Source organism: Macaca nemestrina, chromosome 8, assembly GCF_043159975.1.
Source record: "Macaca nemestrina isolate mMacNem1 chromosome 8, mMacNem.hap1, whole genome shotgun sequence".
Lineage (NCBI taxonomy): Eukaryota > Metazoa > Chordata > Mammalia > Primates > Cercopithecidae > Macaca > Macaca nemestrina.
In genome coordinates this window covers 140,023,591-140,040,218 of record NC_092132.1, presented here as the reverse complement: position 1 = coordinate 140,040,218, position 16,628 = coordinate 140,023,591, and the positions used below count along the sequence as shown (strand labels likewise).

The 16,628-nt window shown below is 33.4% G+C and overlaps 1 protein-coding gene and 1 long non-coding RNA gene across 2 annotated transcripts in view; both read right to left on the bottom strand.

The window, feature by feature from the left end:
• The window catches only part of LOC105491117 (sarcoglycan zeta), a 1,216,031-nt gene that overhangs the window by 565,559 nt on the left and 633,844 nt on the right, over positions 1-16,628 (bottom strand). The gene's annotated exons all lie outside the window — the stretch shown is intronic.
• Positions 4,125-16,628, bottom strand: part of LOC139355918 (uncharacterized) — a 59,002-nt gene continuing 46,498 nt past the window's right edge. The window contains exon 2 of the long non-coding RNA XR_011607220.1: positions 4,125-4,253. This is a non-coding gene — a long non-coding RNA (uncharacterized lncRNA). The remainder of the gene's footprint in view (positions 4,254-16,628) is intronic.

Below are 16,628 nucleotides of genomic sequence, written 5' to 3'. Positions count from 1 at the left end.
AGACACAGGGAGAATATCATGAAAAGATTGGAGTTTATGCTACCACAAGCCAAACAACAGAAAAATTGCTGGCAATTTCTAAGGGAGAGGCATAAAAGAGATCCTTCCTCACAGCCCTCAGAAGGAACCAAGAGTGCTAACACCTTGAATTTACATTTCTAGTCTCCAGAAATGAGAGACCATCAACTCTGTTGTTTAATCCACTTAGTTTGTGGTACTTTGTGATGGTAGCAAACTAATAAACTGGCTCATATTTATCTGTAGGTTGAGATTTACTGCTTCAGGTTCTTATAAAGATGAAATGAAATAATGTTTACCTTGCATGGTAAAAAAGCACATGATAGTTGCTTTTCAAATGATAGGTCTCATTTTCTTAGCTAATCTCTTTAATCTTGAACCTAACATTTGGACAATAATTTTGTAATGCCATTTAGAAAATAACTGATTTACATTATGATACAAATTATTAATACATTTACTAGTAAAATATGTATTCTTTGAAAATTATTTCTTATTTGGAAGTGTGCAAGTTGCACATAAACTTTCTACTTTGATCTTGTTTCTATACAGAGACACCATTCAGAACCTTTAGTTTATGTAGTACATCTTCTGGGGGTAAAATAACAACATATCTTTGGGATATATTAACACAGAAATATAAAATTTGCCTTCAGTTTGGAGTGAGGGATAATTAACTCCTCAAACCCATATATAGACTCCAGGTTGAGGACATCTAGTACATAATTTTCAATGCTGAATCATTTTTGATTCATTGTGTTTCTTCTTTCAGTGTTTTTATTTACCTTGGTGGATTTTCTACTGTGCTATCCTAACAGAGTCCCATATTTAAAGTCCTCTAGCTTCATAAGATAGAAAGATCCTGAAAACATTATTTACCATTTTGCTTCTATATGGTAATAATTCAAGAAAGAATTTTTAGCAATTTATGGTTATTACTATTTTTAGATTTTAGCATGTTTTTTTCTATGAAATATTCTTATTTTAATTTCTGAATGATTGTCCTTGGATTAGGGGCATCATATACCCAGTTGATCTATATGGGAAAAACATATATACTCTCAAGGAATTACTTCATTTTTGTCTGGTAACTGCAACCATGAATATGTCTGCTGACCTTAAAGTCTCATTTTAGGAAGTTGAGAAGGAGAAGCTCTGATGTTAACCTGGTTGTCTATTGACTTATTTCAGATGTATGAACATGTTTAAATGGAAAAGCCACTTTCTGTAAACTAATATAAATTAATTCCTATATTGTATGATTTTAAGCTTCAGCTACGTGTTTGGAGGATGTGAAGAATCTTTGATATTGGACCCACACATCACTACGTCCCAGTTTATTCCTATTAAATCCTCAGTTAAGCATAGGCAGGCATCATAGACAGTTCATCTTGCCAGTTAGAATAGTCCTATATGTTATGCTAGAACATGAAATTAAGATTTCAGGTTTAATGCTACATTGGCCATTTAATTTCACAAAAAAATGTTTTTAAAAATCCATTAACAAGGTGGGGGCTGCAGTTTGTACCAAATTCCAGCAAATATCTGAAAAAGATTTCATCTTGATCATGAAGAAGCTTGAACAACAACAAATTATTGTATACATCTCTTTAAATTTGTCTTGAGTTTTAAAAATTTATCTGTAAGGAAAGAAAATGTTACAGACTGATAACCTCCCTCTAATCGGATTAGAGCACTGTGTTTTCCTGTTTGACCTAGATGTCAGGAAACTCAGAACAAAATTCACAGCTAGAGAAAGCTTAGAAGTAGAAGGTAGATCCAAAAAAGGGTTAAAAAATGCACGAAAGTAATCATTTGAAGACAAACTTGCTACACCCAGGCCTACTCCCAAGTCCTCAAATATGAAACTAAGGAAGCAATAAGTTCCATGGATTGAAATTGTTGTTTTTTCAAATGCAAGAGATGAGCTCTTGTCAAATAGCTGATTAGGCAAAATTTCTATTAGCAAATGACAAGAGACAAAACAAGACAGCGTAAAACAGTATTTTCTCCTCTAATATTAAACTGCTTTCCATTTTGGTTATCTCCTCACAACCTAACAATTGGAAATCTCTGCTATCACATCAAGGTCATTTATCTTCCCTGTAAATATGCAAACTTCTGACTTAAAATAAGAACGTATATTTAAATCTTTCCTTGGTTACACAGTCTGGACTTTTTGGTGTGGTTCTCAGAAATCCTAGCCACACTAAACTGAAATTATAGGCGGTGAATAAAAACCATCTGTATTTTTGCTCTTGTGATTCACCCCATTTCTGATTCTTAATTCCAAACTTATTTTCACTTAACACAGGATGTTTTTAAAAGAACCGGCTATGTTTAATTTCCCTTAATTATCCTACTAAGGAAAAAGAATTTGATCAGATTTGGGGAAAAAGTTAATCTATCAGTGAGATTTTATGTAACAGTGACATAATCCTTTTTGGATGGTATATTTACTACTGTTTTGTTGTTGTTGTTGTTGTTGTTTTCATAGAAAATTTAAGCCTCTATATCCAGTCAGGCATACCTGAATTCAGTCTTCAGTTGTGCACATTCTAGATGATGCAGCCTTTCAGTACTTTAATTACTTCAATGTAGAATGGAGTTACTAATAGTTTATGCTGTGTGATTTGTATATCAATAAATCACTTAATGTCCAAAAAAATATTTATAGGTGATCTTTTTAAAAATTGTTTTTGGGGCTGGGCATGGTGGCTCACGCCTGTAATCCCAGCACTTTAGGAGGCCGAGGCGGGCAGATCACGAAGTCAGAAGACTGAGACCATCCTCGCTAACACGATGAAAGCCCACCTCTACTAAAAACACAAAAAAACTAGCCGGGCGCCTGTAGTCCCAGCTACTCGGGAGGCTGAGGCAGGAGAATGGCGCGAACCCGGGAGGCGGAGCTTGCAGTGAGCCGAGATCCCGCGACTGCACTCCAGCCTGGGCGGCAGAGCAAGACTCCGTCTCAAAATAAATAAATAAATAAATAAATAAATAAATAAATAAATAAATATTGTTTTTAGTGACTACTAGGTAAGATTCATGTAAAAATAAAGGATAATGCATACAATTACTAAAATATTTATTTTTGCATTTATAATGTACAAATAGATCCATCAAAAATAACTATTTATTGAGCTCCTTTATACAGTCGGTAGTGGTCTAGGTTCTGTGAGGGATATAAAAAGTGCATAAGACATCAGGAAGTAAATAGTCAGCAACAGGCTTACCATCCACTCTCCTCTGCCAGTGGAAAGTGACTTGTTGGAATCTCTATGCATAGCTGCAAATGAAAGCCCTCTGGCGAACTCATCCGTGGTATTTGTCCAAAGGTGAATCCTTATCTATGAAATGCTTTTAGTGGGATGTATCTGGTCTATTCAGGGCTTTTTATGGTAAACAAAGCTGAAATCTATGAGTTTATAAGCGTTACAACCTGGAAAATCATGTTAACTACTAATATGTAAAACAGATGCTTCATGACACAAAGAACTCCTTTTTATATAAGTAATGTAGCCACATGTATTGCTTAGAGATCTAGAATGTTTAATCTGGGTTAAAGAGCATGCTTCAAGCAAAGGCCTAAAGAGTGGTATTTGCAGTCACTTGTGATTACTTGCATTTTGAAATTGTATCTAAATCTTGATGCTAGGTAAAATATCTGATTCTTTTGTGTTAGGTCAAATATTTTGTATTATCTCAGATACATTAGAGAAAAAAATATCTTTTCCCCATTCCTTGATTTCCATGAGGAAGGTTTTTCCTTACGCATTGTTAGTTTCTTGCCTCATCCCTTATTTACCTCTCCCCATGAAAGTAAAATGAATCTTTGCATTTGTGGGGTGACAGTATAGTATGGTCCTCAAGTGGTTATACAAATTTATCAAAGGTATTTTTCACATGTGTTTTGAGGTTTTTTTTTTTTTCTTTGCTTCCTCCAGTGGGAATAAATCTGCTTGTGTCTGCCCTGTTGAAAAATGCTTGCCTCTAGTGGGCTGTTCTAAGAGAGAGGCTTAGAAGAGAGAGATGGTAGAACACCTGGCTCTCAGGATTAGCTGTGATCTTTAACTTTCTTATTAAAAAGAAAGGTGATTTCCATCCCCATTGGCTTGCTTTCTTATTTTCATAATCAGTTCCCAACGAAATATGTAAGAAGAGTACTATCCATCGTGCCACTCAAATCTCCAACATGGTATTTACCACTGGGATCCTCCTCAGGGATGGGGAGTCTGAAATGATCAAAGATGAAATGTTTAAGTGACTGGCTAATGTAAAGGTAATGATAATACAGAACACACAGGAATTCTTTAGTGAGAGCATTCTCTATCAAAGAGAGTAATTAGTGATGTGCTAGAGTTGACTTGTACTCACGAAAGCCAATTGTGATTTCTCTTCCATGTTGAGTGGCGCCATGTGGTAGCTTGAAACTGGCCATAGTGGAGGTATCTACACCACAGAAACTAGCAACTACTTCAAGTCATGGCTTCCACTTGCCCAGAGGGAACTGGTTTTAAACATTTAATAACACCCATGAATTTGACCTAGCATAAATGGACATGAATGAAGTCTCAGATTGAGGAAAGCAGAAAGACATTTCTGATATCTAGTATGTCTCCCACCCATCTCCTTGCTGGAGATACTATTACAGAATACTGAAAGATAACAACGTAACACTGACACTGACTCTTATGGTGAGGACAGGCTTTGTCTACCATTACTATTATCTGATATAACAAATAATATAACAGAAAGATCACAGAACTGAGACGTAGAAAAGATTTCTACATGTCTCTACCGCCAAACAGTTGAGAGGCCTTTAATACTTATGCTTTATTTAAAAAAGAAACAACTTTCTTAGTCTCAGTTAATACACTGTTTGTATAATATTAAGATTGGAACAAATGTTAACTGTAACATATCTTAGTAGTAATATTTGGTGGGTACCACATAATGTTTGTCACATTATTACAGTATTGCAACAGAAACATTTTACTTTTCTTGTTAGTGCTTAAGTTATTTTTATTTTATTTATTTATTTGGATATAGGGTCTTGTTCTGTTGACAGGTTGAAAGAGTGCAGTGGCGCAATCACAGCTCATTGCTACCTTGACCTGCTGGGCTTAAATGATCCTTCCACCTCAGTCACCTGAATAGCTGGGGCTACAGGCATGCGCCACCATGCCTGGCTAATCTTTAACATTTTTTTTTATAGAGACAAGGTCTCCCTATGTTGCCCATGCTTGTCTCAAACTCCTGAGCTCACATCAGCTTCCCAAAGCATTAGGATTACAGACCTGAGCCACCATGCCCAGACAGTGCTTACATTATAATCTAGTGCATTATCTACTATTATTAAAATGTGGATGAATCAGAAAATGTATAGAGAGACAAGCTAGGTAAAAAAGTCATTTATTGTAGTTACTATGAGGGGTTGATTATTTATTAAACTGAAGCAATTCACTGCTGTTATTCAATGTGTGGCTTCAAGAAAATACAGTATTTTGAAGAAGTTGTGAAATGTGTATCTCTACATTGATGGATAGTACTAAGAAAAAATAAATTGAAAGAATTTAGCTAAAAACAATTCTTAGTTGAATATTTACTGAATACTATACAGATCTGTGATTAACACTTTAAATATAACAACAGAGTGTCATCTCTTTGATGTCTTAACACACAATTCATCTGAAATCCGGAGGTTAGCCCAAGTGAAACTTGCTTTGCTTTTAAAATCCAATATTCTATTTCTATATTGATTTAAAGTCAAAGTAAATGGATCATCCTATAAGATAAAGGGAAGAAAGTTAATACAGCATTCTGCATAGAGGAAATAGAAATAAATGAATGAATAAAAGTAAATAAAATACATCAATAAAGTTATTTAAACTATGTAAAAATGATGACTATGTAAGCAAACAGTAATTTGATAACAAATATGAAAACTGTTTTTGCACTGTTAATAAGTGAATTATGTATATATTATTTTAAAAGAAATTTTAATAATTTAATCCCAAAATAGGTAGATAAGTGATTGAATTACATGAAATCTCTATTTATACCTGTCTTGTAACTGTCACAGCAATGATATTTGCAAAGTGTTTGTAACATCATGAATGTTTGTTGAGTTAAACTGCATTAGTATTTCATGAATAAATACATATTTTAACATTTGTTACCTGCATAATTCATCTGGCATTATTCTATATCTCTTGCTGTCCTTTTATTCTGTATATATAGAGTACAGTTTATTGGGTAAGAAACTAATTTCTGGAGTGGGACATAATGAGGTTTGAATTTTAGCATTCCCATTATTAGCACTGTGACTTCAGGGAACTCACTTGCTGCCCTGCTGAAATTTAGTTTCCTTTCTCTAAAATAGACATAGTAATGCATAAAATGTTGTTTTGAATAAGTGAAGCATTACTTAACATATAATAAGCATGAAATAAGTTATTTCAGCAAAATAAATATATTCTTAGGCAAAATCATTTATTATTTATTAGCAAGCATTCCTTTCTTTCTAACTAGAATAAAAAGTTAGCAACTAATTACAGGAACTATGTTTTACACAACTTTCTGGGGGTAGGGAAATCCACTGACTACAATAAACAATTGTTTTTATCTAATTAGGGTGGTCATAACAGATCTTCTTACTTATTTGTATACCTCTAATTTTAGATTTGCTTTATTTTATTTTGATCTCTTAATTCAACAAGTTTAGCCTCCAGGAATGTACAGCTTACAGAAATACACACATTTTCCAATAATAATAAAAGACCTGATGCTAAAAGTTAAATCTGAAGGATTAAGTAGTCCAGTTTTATGAACACTTATTTAACCTCACAAACATGCTCTCTTTTTTGCTGATTTTAACATTAAACAAACAAGAGGTTCCTAATTTTCAGCTATAATGGTCAATTTTAGCAGTCCAGAAATGAATACTAACAGACCTTCTGCACTTGGTTGAGATCCAAGACTACCAATATAAATGATTCTAACACATTTTTGGAAATCTTCACAAAGAAGACAGAATTTAAGTCAAGATAATACGTAATTTGACATATTATATAATTTTCAGTTTAAAGAAACCAGCTATTCTACTGTGATATTCTATTTCAGAAAAAAAATTAAAGATTTGAATAAGATTTTATTCTTCACTTCCAATTTATATCAATTTGACACAGTAAGATTTTTATGTTATAATTAATAGATTCATGTCCATAGTATCAAACTAAATGCTGAGTTGTGGGGAAAATAGCATTCTTTGTTATTTGTTTAAAAATGTAAATTTTTATCAATTTTAAAGGGATGTGTGTTTCATTTTCTTTTTTTATTTTATATTATTTCTTGTTCTGTGTTTGTTGTGCATTTTTTAAACCACCCAGACTCAATGCCACACATTTTGAATATTTGACCACTTAATATGAATTAAAAATTTTCCTAAAACCATAGTTTAGAAGTTACTGCAGAAAAATACTAAGAAAAAAATCTTCTTTTATGATATTAGTGGAAGCCTTTGAAATAAATCAGATTGAACCCTTAGTTGAGCAAAACCAGGTAACTTATCTACAAAATGACTGTACGAGAAAGGTGCCTTGAAGGAGTAAAACCATTGAGGTCTTCAATTTCACTGGAATACCCCATGGATATTAAGATGAACCTGACAAGAATGAATGACTCTCAGACACATGTGGAGATAATAAAATCCCATAAACTTTTCCTGGCTTTACTAAGAACAAGAAAGAAATACCAAAGTCTAAAGGAATAAAGAATTACTTTCCAGATAATTCAGAAAGGAATTAAATGCTGATAACCAACATCTGTGAATATCACATTTTTTGGGAGTTATGCATAGAGATCATACAAGCATCGTAAAATAATTTTATTCAAAAATATATACATAGGAACTATTGATAAAACTTTTTGTTGGTATAATGGATGCATTATGATAGCTAAATAATTCTTTGGAGGGATAATTAACTTTTATACATAGGATTTTTTTAGTAGTAAGTATTATCATATTGATTTATATTGAAATAGTATTGTTTTTAAAAAACTAATATAGAAATATTATCTTTAAGGCTCAAGTTTTGCATATAGTTTCACGTCAAATTTTCATTCAAGCTATTCATTCACAGCCGTCAGTAAATTTTATGAAAGAAAATAGATATTCACCATAAACCAAGTCATTCTGTTTCTGCTTCAGAAAATAAAAATTATATCTCCATTTCCATTTATTTGCTCACTCTGCTGTCTTTCTTATGAAAAAGGTCACCTTTTTAGCCATGAAAAATATATCCAACTATACTAGAAATATATCCAACTGTACTCTCATTTTACCGATGATCTCACTTAATCTATTATTCTTCATCTTATATAATAAAAAAACTCCCTAATTTATTTAATATATTTTTATATAAAGCCAAGTGTTATGTGACAACTACAGGGGTCCTCTCTTATCAATGCTTTACTTTTCGTGACTTATTACCCGTGGTGAACCACAGTCTGAAACTATTCAATGGAAAATTCCAGAAATAAACAGCTTGTAAGTTTTAAATTGAGTGCTGCTCTGAGTAGCAGGTAAAATTTCACAGATTCTCTCTTCATCCCAACAGGACATTAATCCTCAATTTGTCCAACATATTCATACTTAGCAAAGATAGAAAAGGGATTAAATTTCTGGGTAGAAGCCATGAACAGAAACATGTCCCAACTGACAGCAATGGGTTCAGTACTATCTGTGGTTTCAGGCATGCACAGAGGGTCTTAGAACATATCCCTGGATGATACGTGTGGACTACTATGCTGTAATTGATGCCGGAGATAAAATGTGAGAAAAGTAGACATATTTCCTGCTTATCGAATTGACATTTTACATGGCACCTTATTTAATAACACTGATCATTATAATGCTGCTGATATGCTATGAGTTAATATAGCAGGTGCTGTGCTGGCACAATTAAGTTCTACCCGAGAAGGCTTGGTTAATCAAAAGAGGCTTGAAAAAGAAGAGATGCCCAAACTAGGCCTAATTATTTTGATGAAACTGACCTAGTAAAGGGGCAACTGAAATGGCATTAAAAAAAAAATCTAGAGATGAGTGAAAGCTTGAAATGTCTGAGGACCTGAAGTAAGTTCAGTGTGGTTGGATAATAGAGGATGAGAGGAAATACATTGGTAGATGAAGCAAGAGACATAAGCTGAATGTTGTTATAGAGAAGCTGGTAGTGATCTTAAGAATTAATAATTTCACAAAAGCAATTAGGAGATGTTGAAGGATTTTAAGGAGGAAGATAAAATGATTCCACTTCACTTTAGAAAGATCACATTAACCACAATATACGGAATAGATTATATGGGTTCAAAACAAGAAAAAAGAGACAAGCAGTTAGATTTAGATGAACTGACTAGGAAGTAAATGTGACGATGAAGACAAATGAGTAAATTCGAGACAGTGTTACTAAATGTAAGTAAATGAAGAGGCAATAGGAAAACTATCTTGCTGTCAGATTTTTTGCTTAGATGAATAGGCTGTCAATAGATTTGTGGGTTGTGGATAAAAGCTTAATTTAGGGCATTTTGGTTCTCAGGTGTCATTGAGACAACCAAGTAGGAATGTCTACTTAATGGCTGATGCAAGTATCAGAAGCTCAGGAAGGAAGGCATATGTAGAAAGGCAATATGAGCAACACAAGCATTTGGGAAGTAACTTAAATCTTATGACCAAATGACATTGTGTGAATGAATAACTACAAATGCTAAACATAAGGTCAAGTTGAGACCATCTAAATAAATAGCCTTAAAATAAATAAAAAATAAAAAGCCTTAAAAGAAAAACACAAAAAAACCATTATAGAAAAACTCAGAAGAATAAAATACTGATGGAACTATTTTGTTACTAAATCTACCAAACCTTTTAAAATGTTTATGTTCCCTGATAATGGCAGCATTTAACATTTTAGGTCATTCCATTTTTCTGTTTTCCAAAACACGATTCTCATTTTAGTTCTCTTTCTACTTCTGGTCTTCATTGCAATCTCCTATTTTTTTTTTCATACATTCTGGATTTGTGTTTCACCTTCTCCACCTATCATTTTTTGCTCCTTTCCTTAAAGAATTTCTTATACCTCTGAATTTACCTACCCATCTACGTGAAGGAGTCCAAATCTTACAACACTACCCTAGTACTCTGTTGAGTTAGATTTATTCAGTCTGTCTACTAGACCATATCAACTAAACACCCTACCTTCAATTCATTATGTCCTCTAAAACTGTCCTCTCCTTTTCTATTCTCTATTTTCATTATTTTTGTTAACTGCAACGTTTATTTTAGACTCGGGAGTACACATGCAGGTTACATGAGTAAATTGCATGATGCTGGGGTTTGGAGCATGGATCCTCTCATTCAGATAATGAACAAAGTACCCAATAAGCAGTTTTTCAACCCACATATCTCTCTCTCCTACCTGCCTCTAGCAGTCACCAGTCTATTGTTCTCATCTTTATATCCATATGTTTTCAGTGTTTAGCTCCCACTTACAAGTGAGAACATGCAGTATCTGTTTTTTCATTCCTGCTTTAATTTGCTTAGCATAATGGTCTCCAGCTGCATCCATGTTGCTGCAAAGGACATGATTCTATTCTTTTTTTATGGTTGCCTAACATTCCATGGTGTATACATACCACATTTTCTTTATCTAACCCACTGTCAATGGGCACCACAGTTGATTTTACGTGTTTGCTATTGTGAATAGTGCTGCAATAAACATATGCATGTGTGTACTTTTTGGTGGAACAATTTATTTTTCTTTGAGTATATATCCAGTAATGAAATTGCTTCGTTGGTTGGTAGCTCTGTTGTAAGTCCTTTGAGAAGTCTGCAAACTGCTTTTCACAGGGGCTAATTTACATTCCTACCATCAGTTATAAGTGTTCTTTTTTCTCCACAGCTTTGCCAGTATCTGTTATCCTTTGACTTTTTGGAAATAGTCATTTTTGACTGGTGTGAGGTTATATCTCACTGTAGTTTTATTTGTATTTCTCTGATGATCAATGATGTTGAACATTTTTTCATATGTATGTGGGATGTTTGTATGCCATCATTAATAAGATCTCTACTTAACTAGTCAAGTTGAACAAGTCAGAATCCTGAGACAGAGCCAAAGATTCTTACATTCTGTCCCCAACCATTTTCAGATTGTCAGGATGTCCTGCAGATTTTGCTATGTCAAGTTTCTTAGAGTCTACTCCATTGGTTCAGCAGTCATTATAATCACAGAGCAGGGGGTCCATAAATGCTTTTTGAGTGAATGAACTAATTCCTCTTCTCTCCGCCCCTACCTGAGTTTATGTTCCTCATTACTCCTTGCTCACATGTTGGAAAACACTCTCAATGTCTCCCAGTATAAATTATTTTTCTTCTTCCAATCTTTCCTTAAAATTAAAGCCAGTGTAATTTCTGTAAGTCTGAATTTAATTTGTTCAATCACTTTCTTAAAGTCCATCAGTATCTCCATACCTCCTGCAAGACAAATTATAAACTCCTTAGCATATTGCTATCTTTACCCACTTTTGACAGCCTGGTTACAAGGTTGACCCGGCATATCCTCTTAAAGGTTTCTGAGAATGAGAATCTCCTTTCCTTAGGAGTGTGAACTCCTGTAGCTCCTGAGGCTCTGCTCAGTTGTTTTCTCCTGTGAGACATATCTCAGCTCTTCCACCCATTGTAGAGAAGCAAGCACGTCCTTTTTTGCGCTCCTAGAGATTGTAATGGTTAACTAACCTCTCAGTCTCCCTCAGGTGCACTATGTTTTATGAGGATAAGCATTTTTTGGAAACATTTATTTTATTTTATTTCACATTTAAAATAGGCACAAAATCATGTTTGACACTCATCAAATGTTGGTTCAATAAAAGAATGAATACATCATATGCTAATATTTCAAAATTCACCTGCACTAACAATAATATCCCAAAAGTCAGATAATAATATTAGAATATGGGAGATGTATCTTTAGGAGTACTACAATAAAAAACTGGAATCTTTATTATTATTTTTTTGCCTGTTTTTGAGAGGGAGTTTTGCTCTGTCAACCAGGCTGGAGTGCAGTGGTGCATTCTTGGCTCACTGCAACCTTTGCCTCCCAGGTTCAAGTGATTCTCCTGCCTCAGAAAAAAGTGGAATCAATTTTAATGAAAGACTGGAAAAGTGCTAATCAGAAGGATTCTGTTGAAAGTTACAAGAGGCAGCAATCCACTCTTACTATGCCTTACCACTAATATATTATTCCTAAAAGCCGTTTGAGAGCTGTCATTAAAAATGACTTTTCCTTAAGCTCCCTTCTTTAGTAATGAGCTCATAAAGTCAAAGAGCAAAAGCTTTTAAGGGCCATATTCTTTAACAAGAGGGATAGATTACTTCATAAAGATATTAGGAATTACCAAGGGGATAAATCAAATCACTCTTACCGCACTTTCTTTCTTTGGAAAATCAGTAGATTTCAAAATATAACACAGAAAGCTAATGACTCAATAGTATTCATAGTTAATATATTCTTGGATAATCTTGAAGGCCTCCTGATCATGTATATATTCATGTATAGCGAATTTTCACATTTTAAAATTACTTATTACTCAAAATTTAATTTAAAAGTATGAAGGCAATCGTGAATACCATTCTTTAAACATAAATGTCCAGAACTTTATCAGAATAAAACCAATAAGGACTTTGCACTGAGAAAGAAAATAATTTTCATGTGAGAGACTTTTTTTTCTTGATACAGGATAATTTCAAAGAAATTATGACTTAATGTGATTCCAGCCAGTTCAGGTTGATGCAACTTGTTCAAACACTTTATAAAAGTCAATCATTATCTCCCTACCTCCTGCAAGATACTCTCTACTCCTTTGGACACTTGATACTGTATTAGAAATGACAGATAGTAGTTACTTAGAGCAGAAAGATAAATACCCAGATACACTTGTCATTAGTCACATTAAGAATAAACCATACATATTTATGCATTAGCTTTAAGTATTTCTTAATAAAAGTCTTCTATTAAAATGATAACATATACTTTAAGCACTTTTTTCCTATATTTACTATATAACATTAAGGGAGGTTTAAATTTAAGGCAAGACATTAAGAAACAGAAAATTGGGCAGAATAGTACAAGCAATTAAAATTGCTTTATTTTCCTTCTGGGATTATTTTTCTTCTTCCTGTAACGTGTCCTTCAGAAGTTCCTTTTCTAAAATCTGTTGCTGTAGTATCTTTGCCTTTATTCTTACAAAGTACGGGCACATAATTCTAGATTATCAATCACTTTTAGCACTTTCAAGATATCATTATCCTGTCTTCTAGTTTCCATTCCCATTATTGCTACTGTAAAGTGTGCTCTCAGTCTAAAGTTTATTCTTTTGTAGGTAATCTGTCCTTTTTCACCGGATTTGCTCTTTGAAACCTGGAATTAAGATTTTCCCCTTCTTTTTTCTTCAGTTTCACAATAATGTATCTTCGTGAATATTCCTCTGTTTTTAACTTTTTAATTGATATTTAACGTTCAAAAACTTGATAAACCAAAACATCATACATATACACACACACACACATAAATGCACACACATATATATATGTGTGTATGTGTGTGTGAGTGTGTGCATATATATATTTGCTTTGTACTTGAGTTTTAACTTTTACTTGAAGAATTTCCTAAAGTTAAAAGATAGCCTACATCTTCCAATCTGTTAAGCCCTCAAATAGCTCATCCTCTGTCCAGAGACAGTCAAAGCACATCTCATCTTTTCTGATACCTGGAGCCCCCGCAAGTTCTGAATACTCTGGGTATGAGAGACTAAACAGCTTCACCCACCTGAGGCATACATCTTATTTAGAATATCTGGAAACATGGTTATTAATAACTGCAAGTTGCTCTTCTCCCTGACGGCTATAAAGTTAATATTGGTAGGAAATATTCCTCTATCAATTCAGAAAGACAGTATGAATTTAAGAATTCCATTAGCAAATTATAAACAGGAAGGTGTACTCTGTTCCCATCTTGTCCAGTGGTTCAAATCAAACTAACACTTCCAAAAAGATTAGAGGGGATAGGGATGCAAAGATCCCTCCAAAGACTCTTTCCCCAGCTCATATCAGAATTGCTTCTATTGCTGTAACAACTAGTCTGTCATTATGTTTTGGTTCCAGGCTTAGTAAATTACAGCTTTGCTTCAAATCAGCAAAAGCAACAAAACACACACACACATATATATACACATATAATATGCATACATACAAATTCCTGATAAAGTTTCAAGATGGATTCATTATTCAAGCTGCTTCTCATACAGTTTATGTTTTAAAGTATTTTAATAAATTTTTGTAGGAAAAAATCATAACATTTGAAATAGCAGGATGTAGTAAATACTTTGAAATAAGTCACAATTATTTCCTTAAAAACATTTCTAGGACTCTACAAGTCTCCTAATGTCAATCCCTTGTTCAAAGCATGTGTAGAGTTTCCAAGCCAGGGGTCTTTTGCTCCACTTTGTTCAGAGGCACAGAGAAAAACAACATATTATATTTAAAGTAATAGCCAAATATTACTCAAGTATTATTTATTCAGTCTCCAAAACACAATCTTTCTCATTTAAAAATACATGATTTTCTGTTGTTCCCTGAAGGACACAGAGTTTATTGCTACAATAATCTGCTCTATGAGATTCAGATGACATAAATTATAAACTCACTTTCTAGCCTATGGGCTAGCAAAACACTGGAGTTGCTTTCCCATTCTTATAATCCTTGCAACTATGGGAATAAAAAATACAAGCGAGTCAGCTTTAATGTAATTCTATTCTTTTCAATGGTAGGTAATGAAAATAAGAAAAATAGCATAGAGTGACTAAGATGATACTGACAGTATTACTTTGAAACAAAGCAGGTAAAATAACTGTAATGATATCACTATTATTTCTATTAGTTGTGTTTCTTTTTTTTATTATTATTATTATTATTATACTTTAAGTTCTAGGGTACATGTGCATAACGTGCAGGTTTGTTACATATGTATACTTGTGCCATGTTGGTGTGCTGCACCCATCAACTCGTCAGCACCCATCAACTCGTCATTTACATCAGGTATACCTCCCAATGCAATCCCTCCCCTCTCCCCCTTCCCCATGATAGGCCCCGGTGTGTGATGTTCCCCTTCCCGAGTCCAAGTGCTATAGCTGTTATAAAATTATAGAAGAACTATACCATCTCCTTGTTAACTCAGAAGAAGTCTAAGAGATGGTCATACCCTTTTTTAATATCTGAAGACATATCCCTTTCCTTATTGATGATTTGGAAGATTCTGTTTCAAGTCACGTGTCACAGAGAATTACTCATTGCATTACATATTGGCTTCTGACACCTTAGTTTAACTCTCTCAGTGCGATGAACATATTTTATGTATAACTCTACAGGGCAAATATTTTTCTTCCAAATGCAGTGTTAATTTTCTTTGGTAGCTTCCTTTCTTATTGTCAATGCTACTTTTATTTAAAAATCAACATATACATAAAAGAACTGGTCTAACTTCTTTGTAATGTAAATACTTAATTTGTTGGTCAGATTTATATATTTTTCAGTTATAAAGAAATAAATAATTTATATATCTAAGCAAAGTAATGAAAAATGGCACCTTTTGTACTGAAACACAGCATGATTTCTCAACTTAAAAAAGTCTTGGAAAGCATAGAACAATATGTTGCTTGAACTTTATAATATTTAGTATACACAGAAATGTAAGCCTAAAGGGGTAGAGATTTCTGTTTCATACCTTGATACATTGGAAGCCCCTAGAAAAATGATCTGTGCAGAGAAGCTGCTGAATAGTATTTTTAAATGAATATATTTTGACTTTGGTTTTCTTTCCTATAAAGCAAAGTTGTTGTACTATTGCTTTTAATGAAACATGTTCTTCTCCTTCTCTCCATATACTTCTTCCAAAAGAATAAATTTTTAAACATGAATAGCAAAATAGATTAAGGGGAAAAATAGTGGAAAGCAAGAAAGTATTTCCTGATTGGCATCACTGAACATAAGAAGTCATCTCCACTCTTGAAGGCTGTTGGGCTTCAGTGGTGGCAATATATACATATATGTATATATAATATATGTGGGCAGTGAAATATATGTATTTCACTTTCTCCCTCTACCTGAAATGTCATCTATTAGAGATATATTTGGATTCATGAATATTATTGTTGTAAACGCAAGTAGCTCTGAATGTTAAGAAATAATAAGTTTGCTTAATTAGATTATTTTGTTCCTAAAATTGAGACAGTTAGAAGGGATAGAGTTTTATAAACATAAATTATGTGGAATGAGTAGATACAAAGAAAGAAAGGTTAGGGAGATAAATGAATATTTTTCGAAAAAAAAAAGAGAACCTTAATCCATTGCAAGACAATAAATGGATGATAATGACTCTGCCTCCAACCTATTACCTCATAAATATATTGATAGATAAATTATATTCAACAGGAGCATCACTAATAAGTGTTGACGATAGAATCATTCCATGGCACTGAAAAATCAAAGCTTGGAAATATCTGAA